Raw genomic sequence first — 22,399 nt, 5'->3', positions numbered from 1 at the left:
GGACTATAGAAAGAACTTTCATGCCCCGAGTACATATGTGCTTCTGTTAAGAAACTCACACTTCCTGTACTTTGCAGTTTTGCTCAGAGTCCTGGTGGCAGCAATAGAGAGTCACTGACTAATTTATCTAGTGCTACCAAGCTTGGTATTTTCTTAGCTTGTTGTTGCCTACACTCGAGTTGAGAAATCAATGAGCCAATTGAGAGGTGAGTCAAAGCAAAGCCGACAGCAAAAGGAGACCAATAACTTGTCAAAAGTATCATAAATTACATCCAAAGCGCAGATCTGTATACTGTAAAAGTTTTTTTTAAGAAAAGCCCTATGTGTTTTAATCAGGACACAATACCTAATAATCTTCTATCCTACTTTCTCTTCTTCTCCACTAACAAGTTATATGCTTTTTCCTTTTAAGCATTATTGAAAAAGGATGTTTTAACTTTTTTTTGAATGTTAGCAATGCTATAAATATCTAGGCATAGTGATAAATCATTGGTACTCTATGAATTAGGCACTTTCCCAGTGGAATCAAGATATTAAATTAAACCATGCATAAGTGATAATGTACCTATAAATAGCATCTCTAGTACCTATAGTTAATGAAGTAGTCTGAATCATTCATTTCAAAATATGAAGAGGTTGCAAACAGAGCAGCCAGCAGATGTTTTCAATTCTGGATCCTTTGTTCACCATAGCAGATGCATCTTTGCTGAGCCTGGCTGTTGAATGGATGGCCTTCACTGGGCTTGTTAGCCTTAACACTGGTTAGTGATTTGTGTTGGGCTATTAAGCATGAAAGGAAAGCAATGTGGTCTTTTTTCAGGGAAAGAATAGATAAAATGTCCCTGAGTGAAATCTAGAAGGGCGTTATGACTTTTAAAAGTTGGCTCAGGCAAGTTTCACTAACAATGCCTGGGAGGCTCCTCTGAGTGGAATAAATTGTTGGTAATGATATAATAATTTCTTTAAAATATAATGTGGAAACCAATGTCTATTTGCAAATGTCATATCTGGTATCCAGGAAACTAGCATTGCTATTTTTTAAGAAGGATCCATATATACAAATGAGAAAAGAATTTTTAGTAGCTCTTGATAGAAACAAACAGACGATTTGACAAATGACTGGGAAACAAGCAAGACAAGACAGACAGTTTTTACTTTTGATTTTAAGGATCAGTCCTGGTAGAAGGAGCCGATGCCCAAAATATTCCATGCAGTTTCCTAATATTTGGTTCAAATTCTTTGACGAAGAAATACATTACAGTGGGGTTGGTATAATAGATGAAAGGAATAAAAAACACAGCTCCCTCCAATGCCACCAAAATAATAAAACGAAAACACGAGCTTTCTGAAACAGGAGGGACATTCCTAATTGCTTGAGTCTATGTTGAGACTATTTGGTGAAGACCTGGAATATGGTCAGTTCTTGTCCTTAATCTACTAGGAAGTTTGAGGGCGAATGAAGAAAAGTAGTAAAATATTCAAACTGTCTAGTGGTGACCCAGAAGCCTTGGTTTCTGAGCAATCTTGAAGAATTGGCTGAAAGTGGGCCATCTAGGACATCCAAGCATCAAGCTAGCGCAGCAGTATGCATCTTTATATCTTTATTGGTCTTGGACCTGTGTCTTTTTCCTCTTTCTGACAGCAGAACACTCAACTGGAATACTTTATCTTTTACCACAATATGGATGATTTTCTATGACTTTAACAAGACACACACAAAAAAACCCATATATTTATAGCAACACCCATTCTTTCACAACATTGGAACTATGAAATCGGGGGTATTACTGAAGGTGAAGTTTGACATCTCCTGATGCAGTGAAGTAAATGTGGAGATTCTGTGTCTACACTCACTTTGATTCTTCCTGGCCATAAGTTAATGGCAAAAACTATAAAGGTGTGAAAAGAACTTCCCATGGGCAAGTAATGCCTGAAGAATGTCTTTAAAGGCTGCCAGCTGCTCAGGCAGTTCTTTATGCACACAGCAGGGTGAAGACTAAGCTCATCAACTTGAGCTTTATATTTCTGAGGAATTAATCAAACTGGTAGATTATAATGATCTCTCAAGGGAGTTATGATATGGACCCCTTTGATAGATGTCCAATTATTTTGGATTACATGACGTTTATGAGTTTCCCAGGAAATTAGGTTTGACCCTTATTTTGCCAAAGTTAATTGCCCTTGCAATCCTGGTATTGCAAAGCCTGCATCCTGTAAGAATTTGATTGAAATTTCTAGGCCCAGAGCTGTTGTGCCAATTGTGATTTTGGGTTAAGAGATCAGAGAGACAGAAAGATTAAGGAGAAAAAGAATTAGAAACGTGATATGTGGTTTTACAGATTTAAGTTTAGGTCTGAGAAGAGAGATGCCACCCAACCTTAGGCTCCTTCTCATTGTCAGTTTAAAGAGGATTTAGAATTATCTCAAATTCCTTCCAACTTTAGGGGTTTACCATTCTATGATAATAATGACCAAGAGGAAAGTGAAACATCGGGTGGCAGAAGGAAGGTCAAGTTGGTGAGTTGGCCTGGGTAGATGAGTAGAGTGGTCAGAGTGAGTTTTAACAGACCAAGTCTTGCCTTCTAAATATCTCTCCCAGTTTGTCAATCTAGCCGTTTGTCTAAGTGTGTCTCTGTGCAGCACAGTTGCCTGATTGCAGTGTCCCATTGAGTCCACTCTAGTTGCGTCCATTTTTGGGTGGCAAAATAGGACTGAAGGAGACATCAAAATATAATAGTAAGGAATTTGGGCTCTGGAGAGAGACTGTCTACATTCAAAGTACAGCTTTACCTCTTGCTAGAGTATTAAGGAAATGACTTACCCTTTCTGTGCCTCAGTTCCCTCATCTGTAAATGGGAATTATAAAGTACCCACTTCATAGAATTCTTTTGACAAGTAATTTCGTTTTATGTTGTTTACTGTCTGCTACATGAGGGCAGGGATTTCTGTGCATTTTATTTACTAAGGCATCTCCAGTGCCAAAATGTTGCCTAACACATAGTAGATACTTGATGGTTTTTGACTGAATGGACGAATAGTGTAAATGTAGTGTTCTAAACAATACCTGGAACACAATAAACCCTTGGTAGATGTTGGTTGTTGGTGTCATTTTTCTTTAAAGTAAGCATTGTGTTTGTTTGCTTTGGTATTTTCAGTACAGAGCACAGTGCTAGCACATAGAAGGAAGATGCTTATGGTGGGTAGAATAATGTCCCCTTCCCCCAGAGATGTCCATATCCTAATCCCCAAACGTGTGAAAATGCTAGGTAACAAAGCAAAGTGGAATTAAAGTTGCAGATAGAATTAAGACTGCTAATTAGTTGACACTAAAATAGGAAGATTATGTTAGATTATGCGGTTGGGCCCAACGTATTCATAAGGATCCTTAAAAGTAGAAGAGGGATGCAGAAGAGAGTCAGAGAAAGAGATGTGACACTGGAAGCAGGGTCAAAGAGAAGTTTCATCACTGACCTTGAAGGTGGAGTAAGGGGACCAGGCAGCAGGAAATGTGGGCAGCAAGAGAAAATTGATAGAGTACTCAATAATTATTTGTTGAATTGAGCCTGAACAAATAACTTTTTTGTCCCTGTGGCTAGCTGGGCTTTATTCTCCTCTCATTATATAAATGCTATATGCCTAATGTAAAGAAATATACCAATGACATAAAAATTTAACTAAAAAAGGTCACATGGAATCTTGCTACCCTGTGATGACCACTATAAGCATCTAGGTGTTCGTCCTTTCACGAATCTCTTTATGTGTGCACACATGCATATGCATGCACATGTGTCCACACACACACAGACACACATACGGAAGTTTTACATATATGGTATTATACCACACATGGCAGGTTACTTTTTTTAACATAGACACTTTCTAATCCTTCCCAACATCAGTACCCCTCATTCCAACTCTGTCTACACACCCCGGCTGGGAAGCCATGATAACACTCTAATACGCGTTCTTTAATATTTTTTTTTCTGTACTCAGGTGATCTTCGGCACCCCTTCCTAATCTAGTCTATTTTTGGTATTATACATTTTACAAAAATGGGATATGACACACTGTTTTGCAGTACTGTTTTTCTTAGCGATACCTCAGGAAAATCTTCCACGTCATTTTCTGTGACTGCCCAATATCTGTGACATGAATATAACTTAATCAGCCATTGTTGATGGATGTTCCCTGTGTTTTCAATTATTGGCTACTGTAGACAATGCTGCTCTTTGTAAACCTAATATTTCTTGTACAAAGGGGAACATTCCTAATTTTCAAAGGCTATTTTCAAGGATGCCTCTTTGTGATGATAAGAATTCCCAAGAGGAGGCTGTATTTCCCCAGAAGTTGGTATCTGTGGGCTGGAGTTAAGGTCCACGAAAACAATAGGAAGTGGAAGTGACAATGAAGTTAAGTTTAAAAAACTGGCAAATATTTTTTGTCTATAACTTAAATTGAGAAACTTAAATTTAAATTGAGAAAATTTATCTGCCACTTACTCCACTCGTTCCTCTCTATCAACCCTCCTGGAAGAATGAGGTATTTATTTACACTGGTTTGCCTCTCTTAAGGAAATTCAGCATGGTAGAAGGTCCACTGAGTAAATAGTATTAGATCATTGTTCACTTTTGTTTACACCATTAATATTCAGGATGATTCAGCTCCACACTAGGTGAAAAAGGCATATTAGTTAAAAATTGTTCAGAAGGTAAACACTATTAAAATAGTCATTGATTCCTTCTAAGACTTTCTTTCATTAGTTCTTTGTAGGCAGTCACAACTTCCAACTGGTTTGGTAAGAGAGCTCTTGTTGATGTTGCTTCTTAAGTACAATCATTCAGTGATGCATTTTCAGGATCTGAATCAAAGGAACATTTTTCTGCAATCTGCACAAACCTGCTTGGCACACGCTCTTGTTTATGGAAAATCCAAGTGTATATTTGTGTTCTTTTGAAAGGGGTGGGAGTTGGAAGAGAGGTCACACGGGCGATTAAGACTCTAGCTTTCCACACAGCAAGCTAAATTCTTAAAGCCCTATCTGGTTTCATAAAGTAAGCAGTAGTTTGAGCTGTCTAGACGCTGGTTGACATGTAGACAAAAGAAAGCGATCTATTCAGATGAGGACAAGTAGCAGGTTCTACTTCAAGGATGCCCTGAGATGGAAGAAATCCTTGGGTCATGATGAAGGAAACTATTCCTTCCCATCTACTGTTTACTGGTTACTTTATACACACTATCTTATTCATTTCTCACAACAACTCCACGAGGTGGCTATTACTACGAAAACTAAACAGATGAAATAGGCTCAGAGAGCAATTTGCCTAATGTTACACAGCTAAGAAATGGCAGAGTCAGGACCAAAATAAATAAATAATACATAAAGACACATTTTTAAAATCTTTTATTATAGAAAATGTCATATATATAGAAGAATTGAGAATGTATTGCAATTGACCATCCTGAAACCATCACCAAGTTTCAGAAATTATCAATTCATAGCCAAGTCTGTTCATCTCTATCACCCTTACTAAAGCCCCTTCCCCAGTTGAGTTATTTTGGAGCCAATCCCAGATATCTTATTTCCGTGTATATTTCCAAAAGAGAAATATTTATTAAAAATAGAATTACAACACTATTCTACACCTAAATGAAAATATTAATTCCTTAACCATCAAACGTCAAGTCAGTATCTGGCTTTCCATGATTGTGGGGCTAGGATTTTAACACAGGTCTATACTAAAAGTGTGAGGTACAGGTATGTGATAAGGTTGGTGGATACAGTTGGTCCACTCTGAAAAACTTGCCCTACAACATCCTTTTGTCATAAATTCTTTAAATGGAAATCGGCTCAAATATAAGCTATAGCTCCCTGGGATCCTCCTCAAGCGAGCAACTGCTATAGTTCCGTTCTGCATTTAACACGCTTTATAGATATAGAAAGTCAGGGAAATAGGAGACAGTATAGTTCAACCCCTCACCTCAGTCCCTCCAAAAAATTATGAGTATTTAGGGGAAGGGAAGGGTAGTGATATTTGGAGAAAAACAGAGGAGGGATGGCAAATCTTTCCCCTGCAGAAATAAGGTACATATTTTTATCTTGAGCCAGGAAATGATGTTATTTACAATTACTTTGTTCTTGTCAACGTGAAGCTAAGAAATGATTATATAAAGGAATAAAACATGTTCTGTGCCCTAGTTGATTAACCAGGTTTCATTGCCATTTCTAATAAAGAATTTCAGCTAAAGGATTAGATCAGTAGTCTTTGATTTTTAAACTTAGGGATAAAGCCAATTTTGCTCTTTGGTTCTCTTTCCGTGCATTCCTGGAATTCATGAGTTTTGCCCTGCACTTTCTGGGAGCAAGGGCCGAAGTCTGGACACGACTTTTCAATTAATGGAAATCATGGTCTCTGGTTCTCCAAAACATGTGACATGGCTGGAGGCCTTTATTTTGCTTAGAGCAGTGAGCAAGCCAATGAATGCACGCTCTTGAATATTTGACAAGTGTGACAAGTGTGTGCGGCTGGAGCTGCAGCTGGCTGCTCTTAGCTTTTTAACTTAGGTGCTTTCTCGATTCACAGTGTGTGTTTTGCCCCATTAGACCAGGGTTTAGTCAGGTCAGGTCAGGAATGCAATTGTGCTTTTAGCTTTCAGGCAGGAAAAAACAGTCATAGACAGGATCAGCTACATAGTTTGCAAAATAAAACTGTGGGGCCCCTTCTTAAAAAATGATTAAGAATTTCAAGACAGAACAACTGAGGCCTTTTAAGCAAGGGGACCTGTATGACTTCACTGGGGGCAAGCACACGAAACTGGCCTTGGTCACGGAGCACAGAGCCTATAGTTGGAAACTGACAGGTTGATCTTTGCAGTGCTTCTAGGACTGAGAAAAGTAAGAGGGAGCAGGAAATCTAACTCAGCTTGATGCAGAAATTATTGGAGATAAGCAAAGTGCCCATGGGCTACAATGGATAAGGTGAGAGTAGGAAGAAAATGCCTCAGGTGTCCTGAGGCTATTTGGGTTAATTTGCTGTGCATGTTCCTTAATCTATGTAAATTAGAGAAAGGTCAGAGGTCACCTGGTGGTAAATTAAAGTCCAGGTAAAAGGTGAGCTGAAATGCAAGAGTAAAACAAAAGCTCTGAGGAAGAGGCCCTATCTGAAAGGAACGTGAAAGTCCATTCCTGTCACCCACTTCTCTCTCCTGCTTTCCTGCTTCCAGCTCCCTTACAAGTTTCCCTGGGAGAGAAAAACATTCACAGCCAAACAACAAAAGACCCATAGCAGATTTTTCATAGTCTGTGAGCTGATCTTGAACTTTCCAGGGGCTTGTTCTTTATAGAAAAACATTAGGCACTTCCCCCATGTTTTTGCATCTGGGAGGGAGGCCCCTCTCTCCAAGTGTTGAGTGACATCTTAGAGCTTATTTCTTTCCAGTAAAAGTGGAAAATATCAACTAAGGTTTCAAAGGAAAGGAAATGTAATGTATTTTCTCATCAAATTTGGCATTATCTATTTAGCAGGCGGGCCTTTAATCTTCAGTGCGGTATTTTTCCATTGTATAATTCTGAGTTTGCCTTAAATCTGTCTTACTCTTTTAACTTCAGCTTTCTATAATATGAATGCACAACTTATCTTCTTTTTTCATTTGTTTCCTCGATACCTCTGATTATCACTTGCCAGGGTTTCTCTAGAGAAGCTCACCATTTTGCCTCTGCAAATATTGAAAGTAACATAGATAAAGCTCCTTTGTTAGTGTGAATTCATTAACGACCTTGATAAAAAGAACTTTCCGTGTCCAGCATCCTGGGAGGACTAAAATGATTCAGGGCCTGTTGATATGAATATATAAATGAGAAAGCACAATAATAGGCCTTTAAAAAATCCCATTAAGTTTTTAAATGAGGAGAGCCGGTCACTTCTGTTCCAGTACTTGAGGACTATAGTGAAGTACTTTGCCATTCTCTTTCCCTCTAAAAACTAGAAAATAGAGAGATGGGATTGATTTCCTGGAGTTGAACTTTTAAATCTGTTAAAGTATATTGTTATGTAAATCACCACAGAGATTTATAAAGACAGGTTAAGGAGAAGAAGACCATTTAGCTTAGAAGACTGAACTGCAGCCTGATGAAATGTATTAGAAAAGCATATGTCAATCAAATACGTGTGCAATGCAAACAGAAAATTCACAGAGGTCAATAATGGCAGTGTCTTTCAAATGCTATCCAGGGGAGATGAAGCTTTAGTAGTCTTCAAGCACTCTTGACTCGCTTGTAAGTCCATCCCTGTGGTTGAGATAGCTTTGTTGTGTTTTCTTAGGCTGAGTTCAGGAAACATTCAGGCCACTTATTAACTTCCTTGTTAATAGTCTCTGTTCACCAATCAACTTGATGAATATTCTTGGCTAACTTTGTTGATCAGCTTTGAGTAAGGATAGCTCATAGTATTCATTCACAAATGGATAATTCAGTTTCTGAGACCATTTCCTTTTTCAATGAAAATTAATAAACTGAAATTCTGGTCTTACACATAAGACAGGTGGCTAGTGAGTCAGGCCTAAGAGAAGGACCTGTACCAGGGATGCTGGCTTCAGACCCTGCTATAGTCACTGATGACACGCCACTCTCTGAGTGTCTTCTTAACCAATCTTGAGGCCCTGAGCATTCTGGGAACAGTTTGGATGTCCAGTCTGTCCCTTTTCACCTCTTAGTCCTTGAGTCTCTCTATTTTTTTCATTCCTGATCCCTAATTTAGATCTTGTCATAAAATAGGACTTGGAAGGCTACAACTGGAAGCGTGACACAATTAGGCCCCTGGCTTTTCGTGTTGGATACAATTAACTTACTCTTCATACAACTTTGTCTAGAAAACACCATGTACCCTTCATGACTTTTGAGCTCATTGTTTTAATAAATTCTACCTTTCTCCTATACCTATTAACGCTGCCTTTGTTTGTGTTGGGTGAGTATCTCCTTGTTGGTCACATCTTCAAATTTGCTTTTGATTCCTAAACTAGGTTTTGATGTATTTTTTTTTGCCTGTGTCTTCTGACAGCTGATCTTAGTTCTGTGTCTATATTTTCAGCTTTTCTGCACCTGGCTCAAGGCTGACTTCTTCATATGCACTAAGTCTAAGACTCCTATCCTTAGTACTTCTTCCATAGTCTAGCTCCCCCCGCCCATTGCTCCCGTCTTGCCAAATTTTAAAAATGCCTTTCAAACCCGAGTGAATCTTCTCAGTCACATCACTCCCTTATACTGTGGAGTCCAACCAAGGAACAGCAAGAAGAATTTTGAGAAACCAATTAAATGAAGGAATTTGAGCAAAAACCTGATAAAACAACACAATAAACCCAGACAAGGCAATTTTCAGTTTCAGGTGGTGGCTGAGCAAAGTCATGAGAGTCTGCAGGTGGCAGAGCCTTTTGGAGGAATTAGAAGGAACACAAAGGTGTCACGGCTTCAGGGAAGGAAAGTGTTATGTGATAATCCTGCACCTCAACAGTCACCATGAAAACCTGGGAGTCCCAGTGGAAAATCATTGCACACCAAGTTGGGAGTGACCTATGTCTGGAGCAGGGTGTAGATAAGCCACCTGGGGATTGAGCATGAAGTTGCTGCAGTCAGGAAGCCTCACCCACACACCTGTTTTCCATCCTAAGCATGTGGTGACTACGTGGTAACATTACCCCCTGCTTTGGAAAATATAGGTTGATTTGCAGCATATTTTCTTGGTGTCAGATTAGGACCCTGGGAGTTAATTTCAATTCATGTGAATTCTCTGGGGTTACATGGATAACAGTGAGTCTTTCTAGTCTTAGGAAATTTCATGTTTTTTGAAACTGACAAATGGACTCATGAAAATATAGGACTTTGATTTTATTAGAAAAATCTTTTTATGATATTTCATCCACATCCTATACTCTATCACCTCCAACTCTGCTGCTCATTTATATATTTTACTTCAGCTTTGGTTGAATTTAATCTTGCTGTTATTAGCTTTTTGTCGATCAGAATCCCATGGTGATAATAATGTCCACATATTTTGTTAAACAACAAAAGTATTTTTATAAATGACATACATTCAAAGAAAAAAATATCACCTTTAAGAAGGTAAAGCAAGTTGACAAGTGTTTCTTTAAGTGAAGCTAATTGCATGGAATATTTTATGACATTTCCATGGAAAATGTTACAGGACATCTCTAGAGGATTTCAGGGGAACTTTTACAGCTATTTCCTGCTCCATCAGCATTTTACAGAATCCTGTGGAAAACAGGGGTGCTTGCTGCTGCATCTGGTTAGTCATGGGCATCAGTTTCGTTTGGATAATGGAGGAACCCAAAGCACAAACACATTTGTGAAGACCATCCTGAGATGATATCAAGAACTACTGTGACCACATACCCATGGGGTACTAGGATTGGCTTAAAAGAGGTACCTTGGGCTTAGGTATGTCAGGGAAAGCCTATACTTCTCAGATTCCATTGAAACTTCATTACCATAGTCCTCAGACGAAAGACTTGAAAACTCTCATGTACGGTAGAGATTGCTACTCTAAGCCTTTTATTTATTGAGTGATTTTAAATGTCATTAAATGACAATAAAATTCAGTACCTACCAATTTGAAGACATACTGTGCATAAGGAACACAAAAAAGTGTAAGCTCCAGAAACTAATCATCTGTAGTCAAACATGTAGGGTTATGGCTTTGCTCACGTTTGTCTACAATATTCTACTTTTACAGTGTAAGACACACCATAAAGCTACTGTACTTAATCCCACTGCCATTGCTCTGTGAAACAAATTTTGACCCACAATTATAAATGCTCTTGCATAACCATCTCATGAAAATTTAAAACAGCGTTTTAAAATACACAATTGATTGCACATGGTTAGGTCATAATTAGGTAATTATTTTATGTTACCCTATTCATGTGTGATATAAAGTCTTTAAATCAAATCTGTAATGGCAAATAATTGGCAGTATCAAGGGCGGTCATCTGACATGAAATTAACACTTGAATATCTATGCTATTGACACAGAATCTGCACGCTGAACTCAGGAGGTCCAATTTAGAGGTTCTCAAATGACCATATCCTTGGGTGTTGGTTTAAGCTCTGATATTAACTAGACCGTGGTATCACTACAACTCAGGTTTTTCTGATTCTTGATGTACTATCTTCACACTTTACCACTCTACCTTCTCTTGAAGGGACATTATAGTTGGAGATATTAATAATACCACTCTCCACTAATTTAGAACATGTAATTTTCTAAACACTTTCCTACCTACAATAATACTGAGAATGAATAAGACAGAAATGATTATCCAAATTTTTGTGGAAGAGGAAAAACATTGGAATGACCTGCTTTAGTTCACAGATCTATTTGTTGAAAGGGTGGGTAATAGAAGCCAGGGATTCAAATTCTTTAGTCTCAGATATTTTCCATTGACTGGAATATATTGATTCTCTGGGGAAATTTTTAAAACATGTTAATTTCTCAAGATGAGGATACATCAATGAGCTCTGTATCTTGGTCTCTTTAAGTCATTCGACATCATTCCACGTGGCCCATGGCCCTACCCAGTTGCTCATATGTTGTTTTCCTTGTTCACATGGTGGTGTGTCTCTATGACGCCAAAATAACTAATCAGTTCAAGATATTCTTTGAAAAAGTAAAACCAGTAGTGTTTAGTGTCATGGAGACAAAACAACTGGTTGATTTGACTTTTATCCATTTTCAATCAGTGGTTTTAGAGCCATGGAGAAATAGTCTGCCTTTCTTCATTTTATGAGGTATTTTTCCTCCTCCCTCCCTTCCATCTCTTTCCCCTCCCACCTCTTCTCTCCCTTTCCCTCCCTTCCTCTCTCCTTCCCTTCTCTTCCTTTCTTTTTTTTAAAAGCATATTTTACTCTTTTTCCATCTCAAATAACAAATGTTCATTATAGAAAATTTGAAATACGGAATGTAGAGAGAAGAAAACTTTAATATACGTATAGTCATATGGCATACATAAACATTTTTTCCAACACGTTTAAAACAAGTAATATTCCTTTCACTTTCCTACAGTCAGCTTGCTGAATTTCAACTATACATTGAAATTTCATCTTTGTTTCTAATTTATTTATTATATACTGCCTCATCCCTAACTTCAGAGATGCCTGATTAATCTTCTGCAGTCCTTATGAAGTCCTCTTAGATCTGACACTACTTAGCAATGAATAGTGGTATTAACCTATTTTTACTCACCAATTTTACTGTTTTTACTAATTTTACTCACTGAATATGAGCTTAATTGTGAAAACTGAGTCTTGGATTTTGAGACCCTAGTCATGTGTGGGAGTAGTTGAATGATTTTGCTATGCAATGTCATATCATGTCATGCCATGTCAGTTATTCATTCCTTCAGAAAGTATTTGTTAACTACCTCCTATATTCCACACACTGCTGTGGGTAATGAGGATATGGTTGTTGAAAAGTCAGACAGGTTGGTTCCTGTCTTCACAGAGCTCATCAAGCAGTAAAGAATATATGCATCAAGTAAGCCATTACTGGGGAGGACAGGTAGCAAGGAGAAATGCACATACTGGGCTAAAAGCCAGATGTAGAGGCGAACATTGTTATGCAGGAGTTTATGCCTAAATCTCACGGATCTGAAGATCACACATGCTCGGTTACACAAATCTGCTCAGCTGTCTGGGTGTCATTGCACCATGAACTTAGAACATCTTCCTGTTGATGTGATATAGGAAAGAAAGCAAAAGAGATTAACTTTAGGAGTTACCTGCTATAGAAAAGGGAAGCATTAATTTATACACACACACACACACATACATATACATGTATGTGTATATATAAAGGCAGACTTCCTGCAGGAGTCATAGATTGAGTGGGGAATAATAAATGCTGAGAATCATTTATCCTCCCTCTCTCTCTATCTCTATCACCCACCTTTTGTCTTGGAGTTTGACAGATATAGGGTGCAGGTATCACTCTATAGGCTTCCCATTTTATTGACCTCAGCAACATTCACATAAAATGGACGTGAAACATTGGAGGTTCCTATAACTAATTTCTTGATAATTTTGGAGGCCAAGCTTTGGTAGGGATCACTTGTGTGGCAAGATTCTAGAAGGGAGCAACAGAATTTGTAGCAATTATAGGTTGTTCCAACTAGAACAGATACCTAGATACCTAGAGACGGAGTCACACAGCTTAACATCAAGGAATTCAGGAGTATGTGCTTCAGGACGTCCTAAGTTAGTTTCATGCTGAGCCTAGATAACAACTTGGGTTAAGAATTTCCATGGCCACATATTAATTTTTGATATATTTTAAAAATGAATATGGTAATTTTTTTTGGAAAACACTATAGCAACAGAAAAATACTCAAGTGCATGTGAGAAGAGCTGGGTTCTAGTCCTGGTTCTATTCATCACCATGCGACTTTAGACAAGACACTTTGCCTCTCTGGGTCTCTGCTTCCTTGTCTGAAATATGAAGATATTGACTAGATGACCTCTAACACCCCTTTTAGCATGATAATTTTGTGACATGAGAAGAATCCAAAATATCACAGAGGAGTGCATTTGAACAGGACAACTCTCCTCGCCTCTCTTTAATACTTGATGATAATCACAAAGCCAGAACCTTTGGGGTGTGTATAGGACAGTGCCGTGTAATAAAAAGAGCTCTGCTTTTGGAGCCAATTGACTCCACTTAGTAAATGTGTGACCCTAGGAACATTATACTTAATTTCTTTGAGTCTCAGTTTCCTCATCTGTAAAATAGGGCAAAAACACTCACCCTCACAGGTCCCTCATGAAGATCACATGTGATGATACATGTGAAAATCCACAGAGCCTGACACATAGGATGGGGTCAATCAACCAGTTTCTACTCCTCCTTCCCTCTTATCCTCCTGAACATGGCTGGCTGAATTGACTAGTATGATCTTAAAGTTTCCCATTACAGTTCAACTGATGGTTGTTAGGCTGGCAACCAATGATTACCTGCTTTGGAATGCTGCTTTTGATGAAAGCTGGACTGTTTTTAGACTGAATTCTTGTCCTGGGCATCTTTGCTGTTGGGAAATTCTGCTGGGACCACTGGCAGCATAATCCTATGGGCCAGCAGTTTAAGTAACTTCCCAACTTTCAATTGAATTCAACTGGAGGAGTTGGAAAACGCAATAGCAGCCACTGCAATCCATTCTGGGGCCTCCCAAGAGCTTTCCGGGGTCATGGATCTCTGTGCTCCTGAGAACGCACTTTCTTCTGGTAAGAATGTAGGCAACAGTCAGCTGACTCTTTGACTGGGTAACTATATTAGAAAAGCCCAAGTGATCCCAGGGCCGAAGCATGGGAAATAGATTAGAAATAACTTTTTTAAAAAGAGAAAAGAAGGAGTTGGGAAAGGAACAAGAGTAGAGAGAAAGGAGAGGGAATGTAAAATAAAAGGAAAATGCAAATAAATAAGAAAGATAGATGTTTACAATTTTTCCAGGGGCTATAGACTGCCTTAGTAGATTCAAGACATAATTAACAGGGGGCCTCTCTCAAACCACAGACTCTCAGAAATTCAGAATATTATATTTCTGTAATAATCCAATGGCTTTGGAGTGGTTCTAAATACTGATTCCATTACATGAGTCCTTGGATTGGCTGTATTAGAAGCTCCTGAGAGCATTCTATTACAGATTTCTGGGCTTCAGATCCAGAAAGACTACATCGGAATACCGACATGGGGCCAGGGCATCTGCATTTTTAAAGAAGTACCCCCAAATGATACTGATTTGATGCTAAAGTCACTGCCTTAGGAATATAGCAAGATGGTATTTCATCTTTTCTCAAACAATTAGAGCCAAAAGCTAAAAACACCCTTTTTATGTTACATCCATTCTTCGGGGGGAAACCAAACCAAACAAAACCCTGAGACTTACCTGAACATTGTAGATATATAGATAAATATCTATGAGAAGCTTGAGGTCATGGTCATGGGTGTATCAGGTATATCACACCACTGTATAATATGTAAATTACTGATGACAGAATCATAGATGATGACCTTCAAATTGGATGTTCTGTCTCTTCTCGACTGTAAGAGATGACTCATTGTGGGAAGGAAAAAGCAAACACAGCCGTCTTTCCTCCCAACCCTGCCATTGCTTGTAAGAGACTGCCCCTTGCAGTGCCACATGCCGACTAAGTGAGAATGCTGGTGTAGCCATGGCAGTTAAGCAAGCCAAGCCACTAGAACACAGGAGGTGGGGACAGTGGTGACTGCTGCATACCTCCTTATATGGATTTGGACCTGAATCCCATGTGCCAACTGGCCCCACCCTCCTATGACTTCTCTTCAGGTCCTGCCTTGATGTACCACGATTTCTAAATAGTTGAAATCAGACATAGTGTATTTGCAGTGAAGTTTTAAACTGTAGTTTGTTGGAGGAGTTCCACCTGTTTTCCTGTTTCTGTAAGCTGGAGTGACCTTTAGCAACCATGTTCATGTGGATTTGACACCCAATGCAAATGCCCTTTGGATTAATGGCACACTCAAATGTGACTATTTCTTTCCATTGGCTGCATTGCCCTAGATGTGCACAAAAGACAGAACTGTAGCCAACCCACAGCTGCTTATAGGGCGTGTACTATCATTTTGGTCAAATTCCTGGACTGTCATCCACCATCTATCACAAGTGTCTTTCTTCAAAGGGAGAATAGGAAAATAAACTTTGACTTTTGCAAGCAAAAAGAGCAAAGAATTTGTTCAATGATATGAGTTTTATTAATTATGCAACTTTTTTGGAGAAGAGGTAGAAGTCTGCTCTGTGTTTGGGAACACCAAAGAATTTAACAATTTACCTCCTGGGTTCAGCAAATCACACCCATAAACTAAAGTACTGTATGTTACCTAGTTCCATTCAGGAGTAGCTTTCAAAGCATCTAGGCAAGACAAAGGTCCCAACCATTTCAATTGTGCCTCCCCTCGGGTTACATTTCCAAAATGTCTTCCTTGTCTTCTGTTGACTGCAAAATAAAAGGCCTGTAGAGAAAGAGAACTTTTCTCCCTTTATTTTATAAATATAGCTTAGTTAAAAAAAATATTTTAGGCAGCTAGCTAAAATACATACAAAAGAAAAAAATAGTGATACAGGGGATTAATGGATGATTTTTTAGTATTTGTGCCTAGGAAAATAAATTTTTGGGTAAGTATTACAAACCATTAATCTAATTGAAGCTGAACTAACCATACTTGGACTATTTCACAATTTCGTAATTTTTTAAAAATAAGAATACTTACTATGGGTGCTAATTTATTTTGGGTACCTGTGAAGTCTGCTATACTATGAAAATGTCAGAAATGTGGGTTTTAGTTTCAAGATTGGATAATGTGGATATTGTTTATATAGTTTTTTAGTTTTATTTGTGTATTTAGTTGCAAAGCTTGGATAATGTATTAGTATAATTTATTCTATTTCTTCCATCAGTATAGAAGAATTCTAAAGTCTCGGGACAACCTTAACAATAATCCGAACTTCAACTTCATTTCAAAAGAAAGGAAAGAGAAAACAGGGAGATGACAGGTATTATGTGCTTAAGATGTCTCAAGACTGGTCATGTCCTCCTAGCCATGCTCCCTTTTAAGAAAAGTCTGCCTTCAACCATCATTCCTGATGACTGGTGGGAATTAAGACTTGTTAGCAGTAGGTGTCTATCTGCCACAGTGAATAGGTTTGATCCTAGCTGGGCTAGTCAGATGCTCCTAGGAACATCTGAGGCCAATTAAGTTGGCTGTGAGGAGCAATATTGGAGCAAGTCAATGCTGCGACCAGGTGCAAATCACATTATAGGTATATATAAAAGCCAAAATCTTTGCAGAGGAGGCTGGTCTACAGAGGAGAATAGAGCACATATTAGTAATCTATTGCCTTGTAACAAATTATCTTAAACTTAGTTGCTTAAAACAATGCACATTTATTGTCTCACATTTTCCATGGTCAGGAATCTGGGCCTGGTTTAACTGGGTGATCTGATTCAGGGTCTCCCACAGGCCTATATTCAAGGTATCAGCTAGCATTGAGGTTCATCTGAAGACTCCTCTGGGAAGGATCCAATCCCAAACTTACTTACATAGTTGTTGGCAGGTTTCATTTCCTAGCTCCCTGTTGCCTCTGGGCCTCAGTTCCTTGCCATGTTCTTTCCATAGGGCAGTTTATGACATGGCAGCTTGCTTCATCCAAGCCATCAAGGGAGAGAGTTTGTTAGCAAGACGCAAGTTGCAATATAATGTAATGTAATCACAAAAGTGAGATACCATCACCTCTGCAGTATTCTATTGGCTAGAAACAAGTCACAGGTCCTGCCCACACTTAAGGGAAGGGGCTTACACAAGAGTATGAATACAAGAAGGCAGGGATTATTGGGGGCCATCTCAGAGTCTGCCTATCACAGAGCAGAAGCAGAAGATCTAAGAAGAGAAGATGAGAGAGGGAGGAGGGGAGAGAGAGAGAAAGAGAGAGAAGCAGCAGCAGAAGCAGAAAGGGGAGGAGGAGAGTGTGAGGGAGGGGATGGCAGCGGGGAAGGAGAGAAGCGGGGGAAGGAAACGGAGAAGGAGCCACCTAATGATTTTCCTAATTCTCATGAGGGGCCTGGCTCTGCCTCTTAGAAACAGGGTCATGTGAAATTCTCCCATTGGCGTTACAATAATGACCTCTTTGTAAAATTTTAAAAAACTGTTAGTTATGATAAAATACACATAAAATTTACCATCTTAACTCTTAGGCGTACTATTCAGTAGCATTAAGTGCATTCACATTCTTGTGCTACCATCATCACCATCCATCTCCAGAGCTGTTTATCTCGCAAAACTGAAACTCTACACCCATTAAACACCAACTCTCCCATTCTCTCCCTCCCTTAACCCTAGGCAACTACCCGTCTACTTTCTGTCTGTATGAATTTAATTACTCTGGGTACCTTGTATAAGGGAATCATGCAGTATTTGTCTTTGTGTAACTGGCTTATTCCACTTAGTATAATGTCCTCAAGGTTCATTCATGTTGCAGTATGTGACAGGATTTTCTTCTTTTTTAAGACTGAATCATGTTTCATTGTATGCCTGCAACATATTTTCTTTGTTCATCCGTCAACGAACGCAAGGGTTGTTTTCACCTTTTGGCTTTTGTGAATAATGCTGCTGTGAACATGGATATACAAATACCTCTTCAAGATCTTGTTTCAATTCTTTGGAATATATCCATGAGTGGAATCACTGGATCATATGATAATTCTATTTTTAATTTTTTTGAGGAAGCTTTATATTGTTTTCTACAATGGCTGCACCATTTTACATTCACCAACAATGCACAAAGTTCTGATTTCTTTACATCATTTAACACTTGTTATTTTCTGTTCTTTCTTTTTTTTATAGTAGACATCCTAATGGGTATGAAGAGGCATCTCATTGTGGTTTGCTTTGCATCTCTCTAGACATAAGTGATGTTGAGCATCTTTTCATGTGCTTTTTGGCCATTTAAATATCTTTTTTGAAAAAATGTCTATTCAAGTCCTTTGACCATTTTTTAATCAGGTTGTTTTATTGTTGTTGAGTGGTAGGAGTTCTTTACCTATTCTGGATATTAACTCCTTACCAGATATATGTTCGCATGACCTCTTTTTCACTTGAGCTTGTTAAAATGGATTTCTGCTCTTTGTAACCAAAATATCCCTGTTTAAGATATGAAAGCATCAAGCAATTCTTGCTCTTTATCTCAACTTTTCTTAGTGTTTTGTGTCTCAATTTTGACAACAGATAAAAATGGTCCATTCAACGAAATTTATCTCTAAAGATTTTATTTGAGGATGTTTTGGTTCTTTGGGTGCCCCTGTTAACCAACTTGCAATTGTAAGATCAAGTCTAGGTTCACATACAATATTAGATCAAAAACTTTTACCTAAGAGTGCTTTAGAATAACCAGATAACGATAAAAGAATGTTTCTTCCTTCACATGATACAAAAGAAATGGGCCAAATTCTCCACCTCACTTTACACAAACAGTCTACGTCCAAGGACTGAACATAAACCCAAGGACTACCAAGTATGTTTACGACTAGATCTTTTCCTAGAGAGAATTGGGGGCAGGAGAAGGGGACTCAAGAGACTCTGAAGGGACTTGCATATCCCATTCTTTCAGCCTTTCACTCTTTCAAGTATACTTATCTCACTAACACATCTCTTTGGCTTCTATTAAATGAAAAGTTAGTCTTTTTTCTTTTCACAGACGTGTTTAACAGTAACTGCTAAATTAATTAGCATCTCCAGAGTAAACATACCTTAAAATTATGGGAGGAACAAAATCCTTTAAGATTACTGAAGCTCATTGTGGAAGAGCTCACAAAGCAGGTTACCGGCTGGAATAGCTGTTATATATATCTATATTTATATAAATATATATAATAATATATATTATAAAAATATATGCTTATACAAATAAATATTTATATAATAAATACATAGTGTATATATGTGTGTATATATATGTGTGTGTATGTATATATATATATATTATTTTTTTTAGCAGGTGACTTGCAAATCCATATGCAGATAAGTTTCTTTCCAAAGCCAGGGGTATATAGCAGGGTGGTGAGGAGCGGCTGGGGAGGGATTTTAACTTTGCCTTCCCCTAAACTCCCATTCCCTTCCTAGTCTGTACAAAGCCTCTGATTGAGTGAGCGGATCTGTATTTTGCAAGGAAAGAGAGTCAGAAAGCTTTTCTTTTCCCCTTCGTCTTTCCCCCTTCTTGTTCCCCCACTCTAATGAAATTTGCAGACACAGAAAGGAAACTGAGTTATTTATAGGAGAGGGAAGAATGTGAGCACTAATTGTGCTTAGTCTATTCCTAAGTGTGTAATCTGTTTGCTATTAAATTTTATAATCTTTCATCAATATACACATTTTTTCTTTTAAGGGGAGAACTTCATAAATCTGACAAAGAAAAACTGAAGTAAATTAATCTAAGGATTCAAATCTTCCAATTAAAGTCAGGTTTAAAATAAAAATGGATCTGTAGGGTTAACCTCTCTTGCAGCCCTCATCTCCCTTGTCTCCCTCAACTAGTTTATTCATGTGCTTTCTAGTCTTGTAAGGTCTGATATAGCTACTCATGGGCGATATAAATTTCTGATGGTGAGTTATGACGCATGTGTGCTCTCTCATGCACAAGGAAGATTGGGTCAAACGGTAAGTTATAGGATTCAATGTCTAAAGAAGGCACTGGGCCCTTAAACTCTAAACCCAGCATTTTGACAATATAATAATGAGAATAGCTCAAATGATTTGGTCCAGCTTAAAGTCATTTTAGGTAGAAAATTGTCATGAGAAACAAAATTTTCCCAGGCTTTTTCTCCTTTATTGCCTCCACCTAATAATCCTGGGAACCTGCTTATTGGAAATTAAACACTTGTTAAAAGGAACTAGAAAAATCACAGTCATTCTTAGGTGAGTTTTCTATAGAGGGAATTATTTCCTGTTTGAAATTTGTTTTACGGTGACTGTCAAGGCTGCAGGGAATAGAAAATTACTCAAATTACTTTAAGAAAAAGTCAGTTTATTAAAAGACCATAACATCTTAAATTTACAACTGGAAAACCATCAGGAAACCAGGCAGCTATAGGGGGCCATGTGGTCTCCAACACATAGCGCTTTTTCCTTTTTCTGCTTCTTTGTACTGTTCCTTCTGCCACCTTCTGCTTCTGAATATCAACCAATATGTTACTTACCTTAACTCTCTCTCTTATTTTTTCTACCTTATAGCTTATAGTTGTTTGTATTATTTTATTTTATGCTTTCTCATAGTGTGTGAGAGTGTTGTGTGATCTGTCTTATCCCTGACTAACTCGTGCTATCTTGTTGGCTTCAGTTTCTACTGCTCAGTTGCCATAGTCATTCATTATTTTTGGTTAAAATTCTTGAGAAAGGGAGTCTGATGGTTTAGTATGACTTTTTATGCCATTCCAAGCCATAGGTTGTAAGTCAGTTGATGATTTGACTGTTTCTGAGTCAGTTGCCAACTGCTTTCAATCATCTATGGCTTTGGGATAGAGAGAACAGGGTCATGTGATCCACACAGAGCATGCTCTTCACTTGGAGCTGTAGACATACTGGCTGTTTTGAAAGTTCGCTTGCTATTCTCCAAGAAAGGTAGTAAGTGCAAGTCAGAATTACAACAACGATGTGAGTCTGATCATTTATCATTTCTGAGCCTCAGTTTCTCCTCCGTGCAAATAAGATAATAAATACTTTTCAGGGCATTTTTGTTATCTGTTGTTGAGTAACAAACCACTCTAAAATTTAGTGGCCTAAAACAACAATAAATTATTTTTTTCTTGTGATTCTATCGGTTAACTGGGTAGTTCCACTTCATGGGTATCACTGTGTGGAAGGTTCAAAATGTCATCATTCACGTGCTTGGCAATTGGTGCTGGCTGGTGACTGGGACCTCTGCAGGGACCAGGGCCCTAGTTTACCCTCCGCATGGGCCTTTCTATGTGGCTGCTTGGGTTTCCTTGGAGCATGCTGGCTGGGTTCCACGGAGGAGTTCAAGAGGACAAACCCCAGGGTGTAAGCATGTACCAAGCCTCCACAGCATTGCTCTTCCTAATGTCCTACTGGTCAAAGCTGGTCACCTGGCCATGTTTAGCCTCAGTGTGGGTGGAGACTCACAGGGGTGTGAACACTGGGAGGGGTGGTTCACTGAGATTCTCCCAAATAAAATAACAGTCAATCAAGCAAGTTTTGTCACATTAAATGAGACAATAGATAGCTAATGGTTTTTACTGTACATAATTGACACTCAGTAAGCACTTGAGTAATATTTTTGGTGAAAGAAGTATTGACAGTTTTCTACATACAACATAACTATATTGCATTGTATGCTTCTGCATTTAAAAAATTGTGTTCAGTATAAGAATTAATATTATATCATACTTTCTGTAAACATATTTAGGAATTTCTTCATTCTTAAAAGTTATTTCAGGATTCTCAAAAATTGCCTGTGACCCAGACTTCTCTCCTTCTCCAAGAACTGCTGCTTCCTGTCTCCAGAGATCTTGAAATAACTAAGAAAACTACTGCAAAACAATATTGCAGCATAGATATTCACGGGACCCTGATTGGGATAGTTAGGGAGACCATCAGTGAGAGGGAGCCTTGAGTGGTTCTTAGGTGAATAGGAATAATCATTATATCAGCCCTGGAATCTCCTGCTTTTGAAGAAGAGGAAACTGAAGCTTAGAAAGGAGAAGCCATCTGTCCAAGATCACTGTCAGTGACTAAACTAGAATTTGAATCATTATCTTCTGATGCATTCATCCATCAACAAATATTTATTGAGTACC

The sequence above is a fragment of the Equus caballus genome, chromosome 11, assembly GCF_041296265.1.
Source record: "Equus caballus isolate H_3958 breed thoroughbred chromosome 11, TB-T2T, whole genome shotgun sequence".
In the NCBI taxonomy this organism is placed as follows: domain Eukaryota; kingdom Metazoa; phylum Chordata; class Mammalia; order Perissodactyla; family Equidae; genus Equus; species Equus caballus.
This window is presented reverse-complemented; position numbering follows the sequence as displayed.